This window comes from Poeciliopsis prolifica, unplaced genomic scaffold (genome assembly GCF_027474105.1).
Source record: "Poeciliopsis prolifica strain line A6 unplaced genomic scaffold, Auburn_PproV2 SCAFFOLD075, whole genome shotgun sequence".
NCBI classification, from domain to species: domain Eukaryota; kingdom Metazoa; phylum Chordata; class Actinopteri; order Cyprinodontiformes; family Poeciliidae; genus Poeciliopsis; species Poeciliopsis prolifica.
Genome location: NW_026562450.1, coordinates 1,018,313 through 1,025,123, shown reverse-complemented (window position 1 = coordinate 1,025,123; position 6,811 = coordinate 1,018,313).

Here is a 6,811-nt window from a genome sequence, read left to right as displayed (position 1 = left end):
TGTCTTTGCAGATTGATTCCAGTGAACATTGAAATGTTTTTTTTTGTGACATTTAATTTAGCATCTTAAAAACTTTGGCATTGCCAAACATAACTGCAAAATAATTTCTTTGTTTCCATTTGGTACTTAATGATCTGGCTAGATATTCAAGGGTTATTGCATCAAACCCAAACTAGAGTTTAGGAGCTAGAACTTTATATTTGGTGAATATATAATGTTAAGAAAGAAAGTCGGTTTCCTGGTTCTGCACTGTGGCTGTTAGTGATAAGGTGCATTTTCAGCCATTAAGGAGAGAGAGAGGATGATAAATCACTGAATAGTCCTGAAAAATGTTTCCCTAGTGGAGGCCACAGGATATATAGAAATATCCACACACATATATATGTATATTTATATATATATGTGTGTCTGTTTATTTATGTGCGTATATATATATATATATATATATATATATATATATATATATACATATATATACATACATATATATATACATACATACATACATACATACATACATATATATATGGTCTGTAATTATCAACTCCAATTATTATATTTAGAATTTATTATACATCCTGCCTAAAAGTGTTTTCCTATCATTTGTATTTGAGCTGCTTGATGGTAGCAGCCCAGACTCATCATGGAGGGGATAATTAGGAGAGTGGGTAGGTAGATTCTGCAAAGAGTAGACGCCTCACAAAATATGCATAGAGAAGCTCAAATTGATTCCAACTGTATCTGGAAATTCCAGTTCTGCAAACAATTCCAGGTATGAGCTGCAGTGTCTTTAAATGGCACATATGTTCCTCAAATATGAACCATTTAGCAGTTTTTGAAATCAATGAGCCCTTTCTTTAAGACATCCTTTATATTGGCCAATTTACCAGACTTTAGTGGGGGAACCGGAGCAGCCGGAGAAAACCCACAATCACTAAGAAACAACCTACAACCACAAATAGAAAGACAGTCAAAACTGAGACATCTCTTCTGTGTGGCTGTGGCTAAGCTACGTGGAATATTACTGTTTTTATTGTGCAATATTTGGAAATTTTTGAAAGGGTTCTAATTTCTTATTTTAGTGGCCTCCTTGCATTTGTCTCATTTTTGCAGATTCCTGAGATCCAGATAGAGCAGCATCTTCTCCAGACTTGTTGAGGGGCCTCTCGCCTCCGCAGGCTCAGGATCTGAGCTTTCAGTTTTCTCTCGCCTCTTTCACACAAAGAAGTTTCTGACGTCCATGTGATTGGAATAGAGAATGGCTGAATCTCTAAGCATTTCCTCTACAAAGTCATTTAGCTCTTCTGGAGATGCATCGGATACTTCCATTTCCTCCGACAGCATCTCCTCTATGAGACTGTCCAGATCCATATCATCATCGACGTTGTTTTCAGGCACATTCTCTTCACGTCTGGCCACTTTCCTTCTCGGAGGTCCGACTTCCTCGGTGTCTTGCATCGCCGTCTCCAGATTTTCCAACTTTCTTTTGTAGCTCACCTCTCTGACGGAGTGCATCTGCCGGAATGCCGTAAGTTGTTTTTGGAGCTGGTCTTTCTCGGACTCCAGTTCATCAATAGTCTTTAGGTCTCTCATCAATTTGTAGGAAAGAGCATTAATTTCCTTATCGACGCCATTCTTAAATATCCGTGCCTGCTCTCTTAGAGCAGAAACGTCCCTTTCATAATTAGCCAGAAGTTTCTGGTGAGAATCTTTAGTCCGTTCCAGTTCACTTCGGAGAAGACTCTCTGTTTCTCTGAAGTTGGCTATCTCCTGGGACATTTGTCGTTGCAGGTCCTCCTTCTCGGCTCTCAGCTTTTCAAAGCGCTTTTCGTTCTGCTCGAGTTTCTCCTCGTAAAACATCTTAGCTTCGACCTGGAGCTTCTCCTCACGATCGTCGGCTTCATATTTTGATTTAAGCTCCTTGTATCGCGTCTTCATTTCTTCCAGCTCTTTGCGGAGGGCGTCACCTCTTTCTTTTTCTGCCTTGATTTCTGAGGTGAACGCTTCCTCTTTAACAATGCAAGACACCTTCAGCTGCTCCAGGTCCTCTTGCAGCAGCCTTTTCCTCTTGTGTCTTACTTCGTTGTGGAGTGGAAGCGATGGCGACAGGGTTGAGAGTCTCAGAATCGGCAAACTTCTCTACTGCCAGCAGTGTTCTCTTCATTTCTTTGCCCCTGTTGATAAAAACCTTCTAGATTTTTGCTTTTCCAGCTCAGCTTTGGTGTCTTTCAGCTCTTTCTCCAGACTGAGCACCTTTTGGTTCTCTTGAAACCACTTGGCTCGCTCCATTTCCAAGAGAGAGCCAAGTCTCTGGAGTTCTCTCTGGAGCTCAGCGGGAGACGCTCTGTTCTCACTCCATCCTTGATGTTTGTTGTCCACCTCTCCACGCCCTCGGCTGGGATCTGAACCCGCCTTTGGGATGCTGTGGCCTTTGATACGGCATATCTCGATCTGCAAACAATGTCAACCTCGACTTTATTGGCGCTTTGCGTACGTCTGAACTGGTCATCGTGGCAGCTAGCAATGAGCAGAAGGTGGAAGTTTGCTACATAAGAGAACAGAGACGATGACATCACAAGCATGACTAGTTGTGACATCATACAAAGAGTGTTGACCATGGAGATCTCTGCCGCACTAATCAGCAGCCCCTCACCTTCCTTCCTGTATCGGATGGGGCGCTGTTGACGTGGCTGTCGTTTATTTTTCCTGTGGGTTTTTGTTCATGTTCGTTTTTCTTTCTTTTGTTGCTTTTTGGGACACGTTACATGAGTCATCAAAATGTCAGACAGCAACACTGTTTTCAGTCACAGTCTTCTTCAGATTCGCTGGAAGATTGAACCCTGGAGATCCTTTCTGCCATCCACCAACAAACCTTGAACATTCTTGGATGAGATATTCAAGGGTTATTGCATCAAACCAGAGATTAGGAGCTAGAACTTTAGATTTGGTGAATATATAATGTTAAGAAAGAAAGTCGGTTTCCTGGTTCTGCACTGTGGCTGTTAGTGATAAGGTGCATTTTCAGCCATTAAGGAGAGATGAGAGAGGATGATAAATCACTGAATAGTGTGTATATGTGTGTATATGTGTGTATATATGTGCGTACACACACACACACATATATATATATATATATATATATATATATATATATATATATATATATATATATATATATATATATAAACTCTATTTATTTATGTATATATGTATACATATACATACATGTATATATATATTTATATATATGTATATATTTGTATGTATACATATATTTATGTATATATACATATATAAATATATGTATATATACATATATTTATATTTGTATATATACACATATTTATATATGTATGTATTTATATATATATATATATATATATATATAGTCTGTAATTATCAATTCCAATTATTATATTTAGAATTTATTATACATCCTGCCTAAAAGTGTTTTCCTATCATTTGTTCTGTATTTGAGCTGCTTGATGGTAGCAGCCCAGACTCAGCATGGAGGGGATAATTAGGAGTGGGTAGGTAGATTCTGCAAAGAGTCGACGCCTCACAAAATATGCATAGAGAAGCTCAATTTGATTCCAACTGTATCTGGAAATCTCAGTTCTGCAAACAATTCCAGGTATGAGCTGCAGTGTCTTTAAATGGCTCATATGTTCCTCAAATATGAACCATTTAGCAGTTTTTGAAATCAATGAGCCCTTTATTTAAGACATCCTTTATATTGGCCAATTTACTAGACTTTAGTGGGGGAACCGGAGCACCCGGAGAAAACCTTCAATCACGAAGAAACAACCTACAACCACAAATAGAAAGACAGTCAAAACTGAGACATCTCTTCTGTGTGGCTGCAGCTAAGCCACGTGGCTTATTACTGTTTTTATTGTGCAATATTTGGAAGTTTTTGAAGGGATTCTAATTTCTTGTTTTAGTGGCCTCCTTGCATTTGTCTCATTTTTGCAGATTCCTGAGATCCAGATAGAGCAGCATCTTCTCCAGACTTGTTGAGCGGCCTCTCGCCTCCGTGGGCTCCGGATCTGACCTTTCAGTTTTCTCTCGCCTCTTTCACACAAAGAAGTTTCTTGCATCCATGTGATTTTGATAGAGAATGGCTGAATCTCTAAGCATTTCCTCTACAAAGTCATTCAGCTCCTCTGGAGATGCATCAGGTACTTCCATTTCCTCCGACAGCATCTCCTCTATGAGACTGTCCAGATCCATATCATCAGTGACGTTGTTTTCAGGCACATTCTCGTCACGCCTGGCCACTTTCCTTCTCGGAGGTCCGACTTCCTCGGTGTCTTGCAGCGCCGTCTCCAGATTTTCCAACTTTCTTTTGTAGCTCACCTTCTTGACGGAGTGCATCTGCTGGAATGCCATGAGTTGTTTTTGGAGTTCTTTAGTCCGTTCCAGTTCACTTCGGAGAAGATTCTCTGTTTCTCTGAAGTTGGCTATCTCCTGGGACATTTGTCGTTCCAGGTCCTCCTTCTCGGCTCTCAGCTTTTCAAAGTGCTTTTCGTTCTGCTCGAGTTTCTCCTCGTAAAACATCTTAGATTCGACCTGGAGCTTCTCCTCACGATCGTCGGCTTCATATTTTGATTTAAGCTCCTCGTATCGCGTCTTCATTTCTTTCAGCTCTTTGTGGAGGGCGTCACCTCTTTCTTTTTCCGCCTTAATTGCTGAGGTGAACGCTTCCTCGTTGACAATGCAAGACACCTTCAGCTGCTCCAGGTCCTCTTGCAGCAGCCTTTTCCTCTTGTGTCTTACTTCGTTGTGGAGAGTGGAAGCGATGGCGACAGGGTCGAGAGCCTCAGAATCGGCAAACTTCTCTACTGCCAGCAGTGTTCTCTTCATTTCTTTGCCCCTGTTGATAAAAACCTTCTTCAGATTTTTCTGCTTTTCCAGCTCAGCTTTGGTGTCTTTCAGCTCTTTCTCCAGACTGAGCACCTTTTGGTTCTCTTGAAACCACTTGGCTCGCTCCATTTCCAAGAGAGAGCCAAGTCTCTGGAGTTCTCTCTGGAGCTCAGCGGGAGACGCTCTGTTCTCACTCCATCCTTGATGTTGTTGTCCACCTCTCCACGCCCTCGGCTGGGATCTGAACCCGCCTTTGGGATGCTGTGGCCTTTGATACGGCATATCTCGATCTGCAAACAATGTCAACCTCGACTTTATTGGCGCTTTGCGTACGTCTGAACTGGTCATCGTGTAGCTAGCAATGAGCAGAAGGTGGAAGTTTGCTACATAAGAGAACAGAGACGATGACATCACAAGCATGACTAGTTTGACATCATACAAAGAGTGGTGACCATGGAGAACTCTGCCGCACTAAACAGCAGCCCCTCACTTTTTTTCCTGTATCAGATGGGGATGCGCCATTGCCGTGGCTGTCGTTTATTTTTCCTGTCGATTTTTGTTCATGTTCGTTTTTCTTTCTTTTCGTTGCTTTTTCCGACACGTTACATGAGTCATCAAAATGTCAGACAGCAACACTATTCAGTCACAGTCTTCTTCAGATTCACTGTGATCACTGGAGACTGGGGGACTGACACTGGAGATCCTTCCTGCCATGACTCAGTGATACGGACTTGGAATTTTATTGCAATATTTTGTGGCGATAATAAAAATGATGATAAAAATAATTCCTTACATTTTGTTTGTATGGCTGTGACTGCATGGTAAACCACAAGCACAAGTACTGCTCTTGAGAAACATTCCCAGAGTATCTGTATTCGATTATATTTTCTTCTTTACTGACATTTATTGATGCTACGGTGGAACACAGTGGAGAAAATGGTAACAAATGAAAACCGTTTTAATGGATGATAGTTTAACCCTTTACTGTTAAACACTGAATCACTTAAAGTCATTCAGTGAAATTTGTCGAGACAATAATAAACGGAAAAAAATTCTTATTTAATAGGAAATAAATCATGAACAACAAGATGAATGGCCACTTCTATTTAGGGCAACATTTACATTTCTGTTTGGATGGATGAATGGATGGATGGATGCTTATAAGCCTGGTGACCAACCAGCTCCACCAATTCTGATGAAAAAGTTATCAGTTAGAAAGTTTAGCCAGAATTATGTCTTACCTGCGCACATCATTTAAATTCTGCACAAGTTAGAACAAAAAAATCTATCAATTTAAACTTGTGCAAAAATAACGGAAACGTTCCCAGTCGTTTAAATGCTAAACGCAGACGGATCTTGATTTTTCTGGTGTTAAGCAAAGGGTTGCCTTCGTGTTTCCCCTTCTAACATGCCTGTTGTGTACATGTGTTGCATTGACTTGTTTCCAGGTGATTTGGAACAACATGTCCTCCCTGGCTGCTCTGTAATGAAGTGCTAAACACCGATCCTGCCAAATGTTCTCTTCAGGGTCTCATGACTTGTAGCTGAGGTGGACACACATCCATTCAAGGCACCAGAAGGAGTCTGGTGAGCAAAATTTACTAGTGAACCCCAGGAAGACTTTTATATCTCACACTGGGATAACGGGGCATGGACCTGGGAGGAGTCCAACAGAAGAAACCACCAGGGAGCAATGAAAACCGGGGAGCCGGAGCACAACGGAGGTGGGACACGGAAACCAGCTCGGTATAATAAGGGGAATGCTGAACAGCTGAGGGAAAGTCTGAGCAGGGAAGTGAGGGAACGAAACTAATTGACACGCGATGAATGCGGGGGGAGCAGAACCAGAAACACAAAAGGACCTACAAACCAGGAGGGAAACGAGCCAACATTTCAATTAAAGGCTGAAATGAAAATTCAGGCGCAAAATGTAACTCAGAAACTC